The sequence below is a fragment of the Lemur catta genome, chromosome 2 (genome assembly GCF_020740605.2).
Source record: "Lemur catta isolate mLemCat1 chromosome 2, mLemCat1.pri, whole genome shotgun sequence".
In the NCBI taxonomy this organism is placed as follows: domain Eukaryota; kingdom Metazoa; phylum Chordata; class Mammalia; order Primates; family Lemuridae; genus Lemur; species Lemur catta.
In genome coordinates this window covers 50,467,199-50,483,502 of record NC_059129.1, presented here as the reverse complement: position 1 = coordinate 50,483,502, position 16,304 = coordinate 50,467,199, and the positions used below count along the sequence as shown (strand labels likewise).

General features: G+C 54.2%; 1 long non-coding RNA gene across 1 annotated transcript in view; it reads right to left on the bottom strand.

Annotated features, from left to right (window-relative positions):
- The window catches only part of LOC123631854, a 28,167-nt gene extending 12,677 nt beyond the window's left edge, over nt 1–15,490 (bottom strand). Inside the window, exon 1 of the long non-coding RNA XR_006733247.1 lies at nt 15,466–15,490. This is a non-coding gene — a long non-coding RNA (uncharacterized LOC123631854). The remainder of the gene's footprint in view (nt 1–15,465) is intronic.
- Nucleotides 15,491–16,304: the final 814 nt, after the last annotated feature.

Sequence of the window (16,304 nt, the reverse complement as noted above, 5' to 3'; positions counted from 1 at the left end):
CTCCAGGCCCTGATAGAGGAGCAACACAGACTAATCTTTATGGAAAGGAAAATAATAAAAGCAGGAAAGGGGAGGGGTGGAGCCTGGGGGAGGTTTGGTTCTTGTCACTGACTCCAAGCGGCCGTGGCAGGTCTGGGTGTGACAGCACCCACCGGGCTGCAGCCCTGCCGTGGGGGTAGGGTGCAGCGTCTGGGCGGGGTGGGGCTCCCCTGAACTTTGGACAGAAGGCCTTCGGGCAGGTGAGCCTCCTCTTGGGCGTCCGCCTCCTGACAGAGGCCACAGGGGGCCTCTCCCAGCTGGACTGCAGGGCAGCAGTCACATGGCAACGTCTATTCCTGCATTCAGCCAACGCTCAGGAAGCACCTAGCGTCTGCCAGGACCTCGGGGTGCAGAGAGAAGTAATTGTTAACATTTACTTCAGCATTTCTGTGGGCCTGGTATTGTTCTAAGTCACTTAAATGAATTAACTCATTTAATACAGTGGCCCCAGAAGTAGATTCTATAATTATCTCAGTTTCGCATATGGGAAACCAAGTCACAGAGAGATTACTGGCCACACTCCAGAGCTTTGGGTTTAATTGGGATGCAGCCTGGGCATCGGATCGTAAAACGCATCCCAGGTGGGGAACTATTGCCGTAGAGATTGAAATTCCTGTTTCCCCCTCCTTGTCCTCCCAATAATACCATATTTCATCAATTCCAAGGTGTCTCACAATCCATCCATGGCAGTACTTCTTTTTTAGTGGAATGTAAAATAATGGTGCATCTTATAATCTTAGGTTCAACAAAACATAGTAATAGAGAACAAACCTCCACCAACTGTGGGGCCTGGGCTGGGTGATTGGCATACATTATCTCATTTAATCCACCCCCCAAAGCTTCCAGATAGGTCACATGAGCACCTCTGCTGGGAAAACTGAGGGACCAAGCACTCAGTAACTTGCTCAAGAGCACCCAGCTAGTGGGACGTGGAGGCAGGATTTGAATTCACAATTAAATGGCCTAATATTTATTCCTGACCCTTGGAGAGCACTTTATACTCTGTAAACTGTCTTCACATCTATTTTGTCCATCAGGGAAGACACTGAAATCCAGAAAGGTTAAGTGATCTGTTCTAAGTCACACACCTGACTTCAACCTATGAGTGTGGGAGACCCGTGGGAGGGTTTCTGTTTTGTTTTATACCTGCCTGGGCTTTTTTAGGTGGAAGCTGCTTCTAAGAGAACAGGATCAGGGAGGTGGGCCAGGGCAGGGGCCTCTGAGAGTACGGGCCGACCTGGGTCTTGGGAGCTGAAGGCTGGGGCCAAGGCCTGTCCTGGGACCTCCCAAGGGCAGAGGAGCTGGGCAGGGACTCCACTGCCTTGTCTCTGCTTTGCTTGTGAAGTTGCAGCGGTGGCAGGTGAGGGACGGAGCAGAAGGCCAGGTAGGAATTTCTGTTGGGTCCCCAGCCTACAGCTCTGCCAGAAGCCACGCCCCTCTCTATGTTTATACTCAGTGGGCCACACCCCTGGAGATGGCAGAGACTGACACCCGTCCCCTTCCATCCCCCTCTCCCCTCCCCCCCCAGGCCAAATACTTTTTCCCTCACGTGAAAGCACCTTTCAGCACCTGGGCCCTAAGCTGGGATGCCGTGTCCAAGGAGGAAAGAATGGAGAGGGGTGAGGAGGAGGCTGGAAGTGGGGTGAGGTTGGGTGGGCAGGTGAGGGTAGTTGAGGCTAGGACACAGTTATGTAGGCAATTGTCTTGCACCCATCACATTTCTTTTTGTATGAGTCTTTCTTTATATAGTGACTCCCAGTTTTCAAAACCTTTCCTTCCTCCTAGCAACTCTCACTCTAGGATACTTCATTCACACCAAGGTAAACATGACTGATAACAGCTTCCAAAGTGACCCTTTCAAGGGAAAAGTGCATTTTGGCAGTGGCCTCTTTGTTTGTTCATCCATTCTTTGGTTTACTCAACAATTTCCTTTGGCATTCCTGGAGACCCTCCATCCCATCTCGAAGCTGTTTGGTGGGCTGCCGTCCAAGCTTTGGGGTTTGTGGGTAATGACACCCCCACCCTCTGACAGTACGTAGGTATATTGGCAGCAAATCAAGCTCTCTTTTTTGCACCTTCAATGAAAAGAAAAGTAATTCATCCTTATGAAGGAAGTTTGGGGGATTTTGCCTAAATGAAAAGGGAGGTGCTGTAATGATAGATTTTGGGGCATCAACCCATCAGCCTCGTTGGGTCATGGGGCTGAGCTCCCCAGGACAGCTGGGCAGGAGCCCACCCAGGACATCAGAACTTGGGGTGGAATTTCCAAAGGGGGCTACTGGCAATCTGGGCTCTGGCTGTGTGTCTGTCTGTCCTCCTCGGTAGGGAAGAGGCTGATTGTGAGCTATTAGGGGAAGACTCTGAGCTCAGAGCTGGAGGGGATCCAAGGAATCATCTACCCAGCAGTTTACAGAGGGTAGAATGGCTTAAAAGTAGCACAGCCTTTTAATAAACTTAACATATGCTGAAATCCCAAATATAAAACAGCTAAGAGTTGTAGCTTCAGTTGGCGGGGTAAGGGCATGGACTCTGCCTACTCTACCTTCGCACTTGCCCCTTGAACTAGTCCAAAGCATCCCAGGGACCCACAGCTCAGAAGAACACAAATATCAACAGACTCCATTGCGCCAGTCCAGTCATCCATTTCATAGACAACGACACCGAATCAGAGTGTGGTGGGGTGGACCACGGTCTTTAGGGGCCCCCACCTCCTACGGTCTGCGTTTGGTTCATGTTCATCCCCTAGACTCATAATGTGTCCTCCTTTCTAACTTGACCTGCAAAATTCTGCCCACCCTTCAGGCTCAGCTCAAATGCCACCTCCAGCATGGAGTGCTCCTCCGTTCTCCCGTCCAGTTCTGGCCCTCCTCTTGCCCACTGTGGTGTTCCCAGAGCTCGCTGCCACCACCTTCGCTTGCATTTCTGCTTATCTGATGAGCCCTTTTCTCCCTCACCAGACGGTTGTCTCCCCGAGCTCAGGGGCCTTTTACAAATCTCCAGTATCCCACCCTGGGCAGGGGTGCCATCCCGGTGAGGCTGCTGACAGGTTTCTCGGTGACGGTGACGGTGGCATGCTTTGCCTACTGGGGTGGGGGTCTGCCTGCTGAACAACCCTAGGTCACAATAACTTGGCAAGGAAGGCATTGAATCTGAATAGACAGTTACTTGGAGACCTACAGTAGGCCGGGAAGGGACACAGAGCCTTCAGAGCCTGGGAGGGAGACCCTCTGCTCCAAACTGGCCCCTTCCCCGGCACCAAGAAGATGGAGAACAGAAACGGGGGTGGGAAGAGGGCTGGGGCCTCTGCGTTTCCCCCATCACTGATTTCCCTCCTCTCTGGCATTTTAAGAGCTCAGACTCAAGCCCTTCAAGGGCTTTTGAAACAATTAGATTTGCAAGTGCCCAGTGCTCAGTCTAATTGCTTAAAAGCCACTTCAGGCTCCAACTGACCCAGAGCAAAGCCTGGGGAATGAATGCAGGGAGGGGAGACCTGAGGCACTTTGTCGCTGGTTTCCCAGGACTTTCTTGGTGACCAAAGCTTGCGTAAGAAGTGATGCCAAAAAGGAACCTTCAATTGTCCTCAGTAGTAAAGCCACCGTCATCTTCCAGTCCTTTCTCCAGGCCTTGCCCTCAGGGAACCCCTGGCAGCTAGCCCTTCTCTCAGACACCTCATGCAATCCCAGCGTTCTCAGGGGTGATTGGAGCAGGTGTGTCCACGACCCATTTTTTGGCATCTGAAAGTGGACTAAGCCAAAGTAAAGAAACCCGGAAGTGTCAGGGGGCAAGCGTTGGGGTGTCCAACTCAAGGAAGATGCTTTGCCTCTGGGATGTTCTGCGATGAGGACAAGAGGGGCTTTTGCAAGCTCTACGTCTGTCCTACCTCTCCACACTTTCCTGATCGCTCTTCCCCCAAATTCTAGTTTCTGCATAAAATTCATCTCTCTGACTTAAGACCTTGCGACAGCTCCATGTCAGATAGGGTCACGCCGTCCCCAGCCTCCAACCCCCTCTGCAGTTTGGCCCCCCCTTACCTTTCCCGCTCCATCTGCCCTGTGTCCCCTCAGCTCCAGCCCAACTCACGTACCACCTTCTTGCCCTCCACACCTTCGCCCTCTGAACGAAGACATCCAGTTATGCACCGGCTCCAGGCCAGGCAGAGGGGACACTGGGATGAATGAGCCATGGGCCCTGCACTCAGGGTGACACGTTCTAGTTGGGACATAGAAACAAACAGATTATTCCTTTGCCTAATACTTGTTGAGCACCTACTATGTGCCAGACCCTGTTCTTGGCCCTAGAGATACTGAGGAGCACAAAACAGATAAAGTCTCAACTCTTCTGAGCTTATGTGGTGGAAGGAGAGACAGGCAGAAACACATAGACAAAGAGACGTGTAATCTGCCAGGTAGGGATGAAGGAATGAAGGACAACAACGCAGGGGGAAGGGAAGGCTCTTGGAGATAAGGACTTTAGAGCAGAAACCTGAGTCAAGGGAGGGAACCATCCATGTGAAGGTCCTGAGGCAGGTGTGCCTGTGGGTTTAAGGAGGAACAAGGGGGCCAGTGTACTGGAGAAGAGCCAGCGAGCGGAGGAGAAGAGGAAATGAATCGGAGGGTGAAGGGCCAGACCATGAAGGACACTGCAGTCCTGGCAAGGACTTTGGATCCTGGAGTGAGGTGGGAGCCATGGGGGATATTGAGCAGGGGGTGACATGAGCAAACATATGTTTTAAAAGGCTCACTTTGGCGGCTGGTGGAGGACTGCCTGGAGGAGGGGGCAGGAGTGGAAGCAGGAGGACCAATTGGGAAGCTACTGGGATAGTTCAGGTGAGAGATGGCGGTGGCTGGGGTATTGGGCAGTGGTCAGATCAGAGGTGATCACGATACAGTGTAGACACTCTATTAGGAGAGCACAAGTCAGGGACCCCATGATGGACTTGGGGTGGGGGTGATGCTGCAGGTTTGATCCTGAAGCCGAATCTTCAAGGAGGAGGAGCTAGCTCAGGCAGGGGAGGAGAAAGCGGGGCAGAGGAGGCCACAAGCACCAGGTGGGTGCTTCCTGTGTTGCAGGGACTGGGAGCAGTACAGACAGGCCAGAACAGCACTTGGTGGCAGAGAGTGGGGTGGGCAGACACCAAAGGTCAGTAGCTGACCTGGATTTGGGCCTTATCTGGGGGCAGCAGGGAGCCACTGGAGGGTGTTAAGCCTGGCTTCATCGCAATCCACTCTGTGCTCCAGAAAGACCACTCCGGCTGTGGGGAAGGGAGGGGAGGCCAGCAAGGATGCTGTCATGGTGGCCTGTGACGATGAAGTGGCCTGGACTAGAGGAGCTGTGATGGGGCTTGGAGAACTGCTTAACAGGAAAGTCACCAGGATGTTCAGATGTTGGCTGATCAGACAAAGGGATTAGAAAGCAGAAGGAATAAAGAGTGACCCACGCTCAGCTCCAGTGCCTTCAGACAAGGGGCCCCAGGCTTGCAGCCCTGCTGGCCCTCCCCCCAGGGTGAGGTGTATGTCCAGAAGGAAGGAGTCACCCCTCGTCCTAGACCACACTCCGGATACCCAGAGCCCCAGAATCCCCTGCCCCAGGGGCCTGGAGCCTCCTCTAGTCCAGCCTCCAGAGCGTGGCCTGTGCCTCGGCTGCAAGCTGCGTGTGGGGCGCGTGGACAGCTTGGGCGTGCGGACACCATGTGTGTGCAGAAGGGAGCGTCCACACGTGTGCTCCTGGAGCCCTTCCTAGTTCACGGGGCGGCTGGGGCTGGGAAGGGAATGGGGGCAGGCTGGGGGTGGGGCTGGGGCAATGCAGAGGCAATGTCTCCCTGGTCTGCCTTGTACACAACTCTACGCCTGAGAACTCTACATGCAAACCTGGCCTTCCAGATCTTCCGAAGGTGTATGTGTCAGCCTAGGAGAATAGAACATGTTTTATAAAACAGTTTGTTAACTTGATTTATAACTTTTAAATATTTAGACAGATGGAATGTGGGCCTCCATTTGTACTCTCTCCTGGGCCCGAAGGGTGAGTGGAAAACTCCCGAAGGCCGGGATTATGTCTTATTTGCTGTGTTCACCCCCCCCCCCCCCCGCCATGCCCCCAACCTCAGGCCCCTGGACCTCGGTAATTTCCATGGAAATGGGAGAAGAATCACATCCCAGCTTAATAGTGAGGAACGTGGACTTGATGTGACCCCAGGGAAAGGGTTGGTCAGGCCACTGAGCGCAGAGGCCTTTGGAGGTTGTGGCCAGGGGCTGGGGAGGAGGCTGCCCTGCACAAGGGGTTAAGAGCAAGCAGACTGCCTGGGTTCAAAGCCCAGCTCCGCTCTTTAGGGTTGCTGGCCGCAGCAGGTTGCTCAGCTCCTCAGTGCGCAGTGGCCTGCCTGTGAGATAGGCCAACCCTGATAATCCCTCATTACCCCCTCCTAGTGTGCTGGGGGAAGGTGCAGTGTTAGCATGCAGTAAGTTCTATAAATGTTTGCCTTTGCCGTCCTATGAAATGGCCTTTTGGAAGGAATTTTTAAGCCAAGCTAAGGGGCAGCTCCTGGCAAATTAGGGAAGGAGGAGAAGTTGATTTTGGTGGCAGAGTTTTCTCCTGCTTTGGGAGTTCCCCATGGAGGAGGGGGCAACCCCCCACTTCTCTGTCTCTTCAGGCTCAACCTCTCATTCCCTGGGGGCTTTGCCAAATGACTCATTTGCCAATTCTTGAGAACCTTATTCACAGGAGGACATCAATGAGTGGGACTGGACCAGCTTAGCGCTGAGTGCCCTAGCACATTATCTCACTCAATCCTTTTAACAATCCTCTGGGGGCTATTCCAGACCTCGTATTCCTATTTCTCCCAGACCTGAGCAGAGAGAGGTTAAATAACTTGCCCAGTATTTCTCAGCAGGAAGTTGCAGAGCTAGCGCTAGAACCCGAGAATGTGTGGCTACGGAGTCCGCTCTCTTTACTGTGATGAATCTTGCCTCAGTCAGAGCTACCATGACGCTGCGACCTAATAAAGAGTTTGGGCATTCTGGAGACAAGGCCCTAGCCCCAAGGGGCACTTTGATGGGGGCGGTAGGACTGCAGGCACTGTGGCCGCTGGTGGTGGGTTGGTGTTCTGCTTCGTAGGGGAGAGGAAGTTCTTTCGGTTTCCCTTAGAGTATAGCTGAGGGCCTTCCAGGTAACCAACCAACCAACCCTTGCTTTTCAAGGCCGGTGACTATGGCTGGGTCTGGAAAGGCAGGTACTGTGTGTGGGAAATTCTGAGGCAGAGAGCTCTGTTTGCCAGTCAGGGTTCCAAATGGAGGGGATTCTATAGGGACAAAGAGCTCCTCCTTCCCCACCCATACCCTGTCTCAGTCCCACAGCCTGTCCCTACTAAGGGCCACAGAAGCAAGTTGGTGACATGGACTCCTCAGAAAGCTGCCCACCATGGGGATCAAAAGCCCATGAAATAGCACTCAGGCCTCACTTGCCTGATGAGTGCAGACAGAGATGTTTCATTTTTGTCCTTGCTCTCCGGAACTTACCATCCCATAGGATGATGGACATACACACTAGGGAACATCACGTGGAAAGAGAATCAGGGAAGCCTGCTTTTTGGACCCGACGAGAACTCACTGTGTGACCTCGGGCAAGTTACTTACCCTCTCTGATCTTGGTTTCTCATCCATAAAATGAGAAAGTTAGGACTGATCACTGGGTTAAACTTTGTTTTGCCTCTTAACTTTAGATCTAATGAAGTCCAACATGGAACTCTGCTATGAAAAGTAGACCCTCCCTGCTTATGAGAGTTGGGGGCCAACCTTCTCTGGCTTCTTCTTCTTCTCAGGTGATTTGCAAGGGCAGCTCTCAGTGCCTTTCACTGTGAGGCCTGAACTCCATTGAACAAGCTCAGGAACGGGCTCATGTGTGCAGTCAAGATGGACTTGAAGGCTACAAGGTCTCGATGAGTGGAGGTGTGGGAAAGGCACACCAGGCAGGAGGCGCTGTGTAAGGGAAGATGCAGAGACAGGGAAGGGTGAGGTCTGTGCTGGCACAGAGCTAGCCTGGCTGGGACGGAGAAGTCCTGGAGGAGGGGGGGTAGAAAGAGCCTAAGAAAGGGAGTCCCCAGTGGTGCCCATGGGACTTCACAGGAGCATGAAGGGGGGGTGATTTCTGCAACAACTGGGTGGGGTGCACCCTGCATCGAGGAAATAATAATAGCAGTGTCCACCTCAGAGGGTTGTTCTGAGGGTGAAGTCAGTGAATGTATCTAAAGCCTCAGAACAGTGGCTGGTGCACAAGGAACGCTACATAAGCATTTGTTAAATACAGTCAGACCAGAGTGGACCCCGAGGTTGCCAAAGTTCTGCATCCCTCCTGCCCTTTGGCCCCCCAGTGGAGGTAGTAATAGTTTAGAATGTCACCAGCTTTTGTGCTCAATGGTTACGGTGATGATGAGATGTGTGTGTGTGGTGGGGGAGGATGTTGCTGCAGGTGTCGTTCAGCCACCCCCGGACACACGCATGTGTGTGCGTACACACACACTCTTCCCTCCCTCAGTCCTTTTGCTCCTGGCCGTCCCCACTCTCCAGAGCCCCTGGATCCCCTCCCCATACCCCACTTCAAGTCTACACCTTGCTCTGCCTTCTCCCTCCCCTCTGCCTGAGTCCTCCTACCCACCATAAATCTGTGGCTCTGGAGTGGGGGCGGGGGGAGGCCGGGAGTAGGGGGAGAGGGAAGCAGCAAACCAAACCGAGCCCAGCTAATGAAAACGGTGATAAATCTCTGTCTATCAGGTTTGTTGTAAGCACAAACATTGCCAAACAAGGGCCCAGATGGCCTGCAGGCCCTCCTCCCTATGGTCTGCAGAGCTTTAAATAGAAATGGTTGCTTTATACATCTATTTATTGCATGGAAACAGGGGATGGTTGAGACCGGGGGTACCTGGCCAGGAAATGGGGGCAGGCCAGGTGGGAACCCTGAGCTGGACTCTGCTGGCCAGTCCCCAGCCTTGGCCATCCCTGCTCCTGGCGAGCCCTCTCAGACACAGGCTACCGGGCTGGAGGACAGAGGATGCCCCCCGCCCCCAGGCTGATAGTCAGGTCTCCACGGCCTGGCCTCAACCTGCTCCAAGACACACACTCCTGGCCAGACCCACCTCCTCACTGTTGTTCTCAAAGTTCTTCACCCTCTGCCTAGAACTTTCCCTCTTTTCCATCTATCCAACTGAAGGAAGCCTGCCCTATCCTTCAAGCCCAAGCCAAACCCCTCCTCCTCCAGGAAGTCTCCCCAGCCCTGGTCCTCATGAATCTCTCTGGGCTCCATTCCTGCAGCACCCGCCACCGAGAGCCCAGCGCGGTCATTACGAGGCAACTGCGAGGGAGGCGGGCAGGTCTGGGTGCACAGCCAGGCTTTACCCTCTAGCCAGGGCACTTCGGCAGGTTAATCGCTCAGCTTTGGTTTCTTTCTCTATAAAATAGGTGTAATTATGGGGCCTACCTCACAGCGTGGTTGTGACGATTAAATGAAATGAGTGGGAAGGACAGTGCCATGGAAGTCAGAATCTGCTAAGGAGTGTGTAACAAGTCACCTGCCGATCATAAGCAAATAAATAAATAAATCAAGCGTGGAATGTGCTTAGGCAAAGTGAGCAGCATAATGTAAGAACTTCATGTGCGCCAGGGTTTATTATCAGGGCCACCCAATCAGGACCGGGAGGCATGCTTCTCTGTGCCTCGTCTTTTCACAGAGTGGGGTGTGTGTGTGTGTGTGTGTACGCTGGCGCCCTAGTTTGAGTTTCCCTGAAAACAGACTCTGACACAAGAACTTGGTGCAGACAGTTTACCAGGGAGGAGAGCCCTGGGAGCTGGAGGGCTGGAGGGAGGGAATGGGGAAGTGAGTGGGAAAGGGAAGGGAGCAAAGCCAGTGAGTCGTGGTTAATGAGCAAGTTACAGTGTGGGCAACGGGGCTCGCTGAGGAATGGTGAGGACACACCACAGAACTGCCCCACGGAGTCCTGAGGTGGCCAGGGTGTTTGTCCATCCACTTGTGTCCTTTACTAATAGATTGGGGGTTGCCCCTGCGGCATTAAATCCCTGGCACTTCCCAGCTGCCCTGTGGGCTGAGCAAAGCTTCTGTGGACCCAGCACTGGGGACACCCTGCAGGTGGGAAGCAGAAAGGCTACCTGGGCTGGACAATTCTTGGGCTCACGGACACCTTCCCATCACTGCTGCAGATGGACGGGGAAGTGGGCCAGGGGACACGAGGCGAGGTGTCAGCAGCATCCTCTGCCAAATCCTCACCGTTCTATCCCCCACAGCGGCCAGCACGGCACTGTGCACACAGTAGGCACATCACAATTATTTGTGGACAGGAGGCTGGAGCTAAGAGCTGGGGAAACCTGCAGTCTCCCCACTGCTCAGTTTTGATTCATGGTGTGGTGCTAAGACATATGACCACTCCAGGCCTCATCTTCTCCTTCTGCGAAATCGGGATGTTTCTACCTTCTCTGCTTATGTCATAGCCTGTTGTAAGGCATTGGAACAGGGGGTGCTCAGGACAGGTAAGAGGTGGCTGCGACGGTGATGATGGGAGGGGGCAGGATGCCCTATACAGGCACGATTCAAGCAAGAGTTGCCCAGTGCCATGTCATTCCCACACACACCCTGCAGTCAAAACACAGAGCTTGTTCCCCTGGCTCTACTGGGATGCTTCCTGCTTCTTTCTAGTCCATGACAACTCCAAAGACAAAGGATCAAGAAAGAGAAGGTCAAGGGGCTGAGACTTGCTGACTCCTCAGCAAAAAGGATCCCAAATTTCCCTGCCAGGGATGCTCTGTGGTTCCTTATTTCTAGGTCAGTAGTGGGTTTTGCCGATGGCTGGTGAGTGTAGAAACCATTTAGTACAGAAATTCTTAACTTGGGGGTTTTGGAATCCATAGGGGGCCAGTGGATAAGCTTTAGGTGCCCCCAAATCCCTTGAAAATATATGTCAAATTGAGTGAGTATATGTGTGCACATCGACCATTCCAAGTTGGTGATCTGGAGCTTCTAGCAAATTCTCAAAGGAGTTTCTGACCCAAGGAAAGTACACTTGCTCTAGCCCAAATCTCCCATCACAAAGGGAGTTTTAGAGAGGGTAAATGACCACTGTGTCACACATTAGGAGCCCACAGACCCCAAGATCCCTAACCTTGTGTGGCTACATGGGTCAGTTAGGGCTAACTGGTTGCACAACCAGAAAAGCAGGCTGGCTCACCAGGAGGCTACACTGAGAGCCCACCACACACTACGATGTCTCTCCTTGCTTCTGGGGAGACATCTTCAAGGCACTATGTGGTCACTAGTCCCCGGAGATGAAGGTGGGTGTTGAGGTCTACTTCCATGAAAAACAGCATAATTAAAAACCAGACCAAATCTGGAAAGAATAGGAACTCTCTGTTATTGAGACAAAGTGCTGGCACAGGAAGCTTAAAACTAGAGTTAAAGGTGGGCACAATGGCAAGCCTCAGTTTCCAGATGTGGACATGGAAGTGATAACCACGCTTACATCTCTAAGTTGCGGTGAAGATTAGATTAAAGAAGACCAAGCTAGTGAAAGTGGCTTATAAGAAGGAAAGCTGTACACAAATGCCAGTAACAAATGATCGTTACAGCAGAGGCCTGGGAAATACTTGTTTTGCTGCTGAGAGGAAATTGTATACCACCTGGATGCCAATTACCCAATTTTGGACATCTATGACATTTTCCTTCAAGCTCTTGCAGCCTAATGTTGGAGCAAGAGCCCTGATTTTGGAGTCAAACCTGAATCTGCACCTCAGCTCCACCACCTGTGCATGTGTGACCTTAGACAAATCACTTAACCTCTGGGGTTGGATTGTCCATCTACAAAATGAGGACACATGCCTACCTCATGGGGACATTATGAGGATTTGACAATGAAAAAATATATAATGGTGACTGGCACACAATAATTGCTCAATAAACATTAACTATTTTGTTCCTGTTCCTCAACTGTACCTTTGGATGGTTTATTTGTTCAGTATGCAGACTCTGTCTCCCCTACATCTCTGTCCTAGCCACTAAAATGTAAACGCTGTAACACAAGGATACAGCTGTCTTGTTTACACCTGTGCTGCCCAGGCCTGGCACACATTGTGCTACACATACTTGTTAAATGAATGAGTGGAAGTACAAAAGTACAAACGTTTTTTAAGGATGGGCAGGAACTCAAGTTCCTTCTCATGATAATGTGAGAAGGCTCATCAGCACGGACCAGCCCCAAGGGGGACCTGGAGCTTTGCCCAAGCCCTAATAAGGGGTCAAGAGAGTAGGTCTCCGGTCCTGGCTCTGCCGCTTAACTGCTGAGCCACTTCAGGCAAGTCGCTGGCCCTCTCTGACCCTCTGTGTGCTTCCTCCAGAGCGTGGGAGCCCTGAGATTCCAGGGCTTCCCTCTTAGAGGCTGGCCTCCAAGGAGCTCCGGCCAGCTGGGGAGTGTGGGATTTCGGGATAATTCAGGCACTTAATTAATGAAGAGGAAGAAGAAGGGGGAGAGGATAAAGGCGGGGGAGGGGCGCAGTCCTGAAAGAGAAGTCAACAGGCAGTTGCGGGTGGGGGTAGGAGCGGGGAGAGGCGCGCTGGCCCCAGCGCCGAGCGGCTGTGCGCGCCCCCGGAGCGTGTCTCCGCCGCGGCCCGAGCGCCCGAGCCTCCGCCCGCCCCTCCCTTCCCTGCGCGCCTCGCCAGTTCCCGCCGCCACTGACTTTCTGACTTCTTAACTTGTCAGCAAATCCCAGAGTTAAAAATGCACACGCACCCCGGCCAGCCGCCAGCAGGGCCGTCTGGCCGCGGCTCCAGATGTGGGGCCACCGCGCGGGCCGCCTGCCCCGCCGCGCAGACTAAACAATCGGCCTTGGCCGTGAGCGCAGCGCAATTCCAGATGCCTCGTCCCTAGCGCCGCGCGCTAATTGGGCCGCGGGCGCGAGGCTCTGTCAGCGCCAGCAAGGCCCTGCCCAGGGCGGCCTTGGCCCGGCGCCCGCCCGCTGGGCTACCTGGGGCGGGGGCGGGGTGGGGAGACTGGTGGTGGCGGGGGGAGGGGGTGAGGGGGGAGAGAGGGAGAAAGACGACGACGACGACGGAGATAGGCAGGGACTCAGAGATCAGAGCCGGGGAGACACACACGAAGAGAGGCAGACAGAACGGGACAGAGACATTCTCAAAGACAAAACCAGAAACATTGAGCTATATTCAGACTTAGAAGGGGACAGAGACAGAAGGGAGCGGGAGGGACACACACAGAGCTGGAGCGGCAGAGAAGCAGGGGCAGGCAGACCCGCACAGAGCAGAATCAAGACACAAATCAAGGAGACGTGAAGGAAACGAACGTGGACGCTGCCAGGCAGCCCTGGGTGGTGGGAGCTCATGAGACCCGCATGTTTCCTGCCAGGTGGCTGCTGCATTACGGGTGTCCCCTCTTTTGTTTTACAGCACCTCCTCCCCACATTCTCACTTTACAATTCTTCCTAGGCCCGGGCGAAGCCGGGGACTGAGTCCGCCCGCGCGGTGACCCACTCCTGGCCTGGCTGGGGGACTGCGTGGAGGAGGAGCCCTCATTCCCAAAGGAGCCTGAGCCACTGAGATTTCACCCCCAAACCTGGCCTTGGAGACGGGGATTTGGCTTGGAGGCCGCAGGCCGGTGCCGGATGGGCTCTGTGGGGATTTGCCTAGAGGCACAGGGATGCCCAAAGGGTCCCTGCAGGGCCCCACCTCCCCCGGGCAGCCACCCCAATGGCATCCTCCTTTCCCATGCGCCCCGGGGCCTGCTCAGCCCCGGAGACAGGGGGATGACAGGTTAGCCCAGGCCCGGGGCAGGGAAGCCCACCGGGGACCACCCGGGGGAGCTCCCAGCCTCGCCTTCCGCCCCGGGCGCCCCGGGGGTGAGCGTTGAGGGCCGTGTGGCGGCCCCGCGGCTCTTGGCGGCCCCTCTCTGACAATCTTTCCTTTGTTTGTTTTCTTAAATCTGGGAGGCCCGAATTCCTGCCGGATTCCGTAGGTTTCACTCAGGAAGGAGGCGCCCCCACCCCACCCCCTCTCGCGCCGGCCCGGGCTGCGGGGGAATGGCAGGTTCTTCCCGGAGGCCGGCGGCGCGCAGCCCCGCGGCCCGGGCAGGGCAAGCGGGCGCCGGGCGCGGCGGAGAGTCCCGGGCGTCCTGCCCGTGCGCCACCACGCAGCCCCGCCGGAGGGCCGCGGGCAGCCTCGGCAGAGAAAATTAAAAGAAAAAAATCAAACCAGGAACGCTCTAAAAGACACAAAGAGCAGCCCTCCCCCCGCCAGCGTCATTCCACACCCCTCCACCTCTCACACTCCTTTCTCTCTCTCTCTTTCTCTCTCTCTCTCCCCTCTCTCATTTTGGTCTCCAAACTCGAGCCTCATTAATTTCCAAAAAAAATTTCCCCCAATAAAAGGCAAACATGGAAAGAAAAACAAACTATTAGAAAATAGAGGAGGGAGGAAATGTTATTTAAAAGGTTAGCAGACCGCATCATTTTCCAATGATATTATATACTCCCAGCAGTATCCAAAATATATATGGGCCCTGGGCCAAGAATGTAAAAAAACTTTTTTTGAAAAAAACCCCTTACTTAGACACAACATCTGGACGGGAGAGCGAACAAACCCCCCATTTATCACACTTAATCCTCCAATGAAGCAATCGACAGTTGACTTCTGTTTTGCTAATTTAGCTGCTTTCAAGCGCCGGCCCAGTCCAGACCGGGAATTAAGTGTCACTTGTGGAGGGCTTGCCCTGCCCCCGCCCGTCTTCGCTCCCTCCCGCGCCCGAGCCTTTGGATTGGGAAAAAAGGCTATTAAAGAAGAAAGAAACTTTTTACGAATTCCCTTTACTCCTGCCCACTCGGGTCAGTGAAAACCTCGACTCTGACCTTGCTCTGTCCCCTGCCCAGCACCCGACACCCACATCCTTGGCAGCCACGCCCCCACCCGCCAGCAACGCCGCGGCCGGCGCAAACGCCAGCAGCTCCAGGCAGTCGCCTCGCTCACCGCCTTCTCCTCGGATTGGCCGGGTGCTGCCGTCCTCGTACCTGGCACTGCCTGGTGGCCTGGCAGCTTGACCCTGGGGCCGGGAGAGGACAGGGGAGGGTCGTGGGGCTTGGCGGTAGAGAGCCTCCATTCCCCCCACCCCCGGAAGTGGATGAGAGGCAGCAGGCCCCGAGGTGGAGGCCCTGGGCCAGCAGTGGCCGGAGACAATGGGATCTTGTGAGAGCGCAAAGCGAGAGAGAGAATAAATCAGGGAGAGTGTATCATTTGAGGATTAGTCAATAAATCCCTGGGACCCTAGCCCAGTGGGGCTGGTGCCAGAGGCAGGGCTGGACCCAAGTGCAGACTTCCTTCCTCAGCAACCTTCCCTTCCCTCCCTGGAGGCCTCCTGGGTCTCTCTCTCCTCACCTCTGTCTGTCCATCTCTTAGTCTTCCTGGCTTCTCTCCTAAACTTGGGATCCCAAGGCACAGCCTTTTGTCCTTCCCCTCCCTCCCTTGTTGCTGGAAACAGGTCTACAATGGAGCAGCGAAGGTTGCAGGCTAGGGTACTGTCCTTAGACACCTGCAAGCAGAAGAGGCTGGAGAATGTGTTCTACTTCCAGCCTGCCCACTCCTCTTCACTCTGATCCAGCCCACCCCCAGCCCCCCGCTCTGAGCCCTGGCAGTGTCCTCAGGAACAGCCTGTACTCCTAAAAGAGGCCCCCAGCACCCTGAGCCCCAGTTCTCGGCAGGCTCTCATGGTGGCCTGGCTAGGCCTCAAACTTCTTGGGGAGGGGCCCTGCCATGAGCTCTGGCCCCAATCCAGATGCAGTCTCAAACCTCCTGAGCCCATCCCCGAGGGCTCATGGAAGCCTCATATCCGGAGCACCCTCCATATAGCCCGTACTTGTCCGACAAGCATTTAGCAGCATCTATTTTATGCTAGGCAGTGTGCTAGACTCATGGTATTTGGAGATGGATGAGAGTCTTTTCCTGCCCCTCCCTGGGGTCTAAGCCTCTGCTGGGTCTTATTTTCTGTTCATATAGGGATATCATATCACCTAGTTATGCTCCTTCCATAAGCGAGTCATTGGGTACCCGCCATGTGCCAGACACCGTGCTGGGCACTAGGGCTTCAGAGATGATGAAAGATCATTTCTGCCCTCAGACTTGCTAGGGAGACAGATATGCCAATAACAAATTCTAACACAAGGCAGACAATAAGGGGCCAAATGAAGCATTTATAAAAGCTTAGGGTGTGCCCAAAG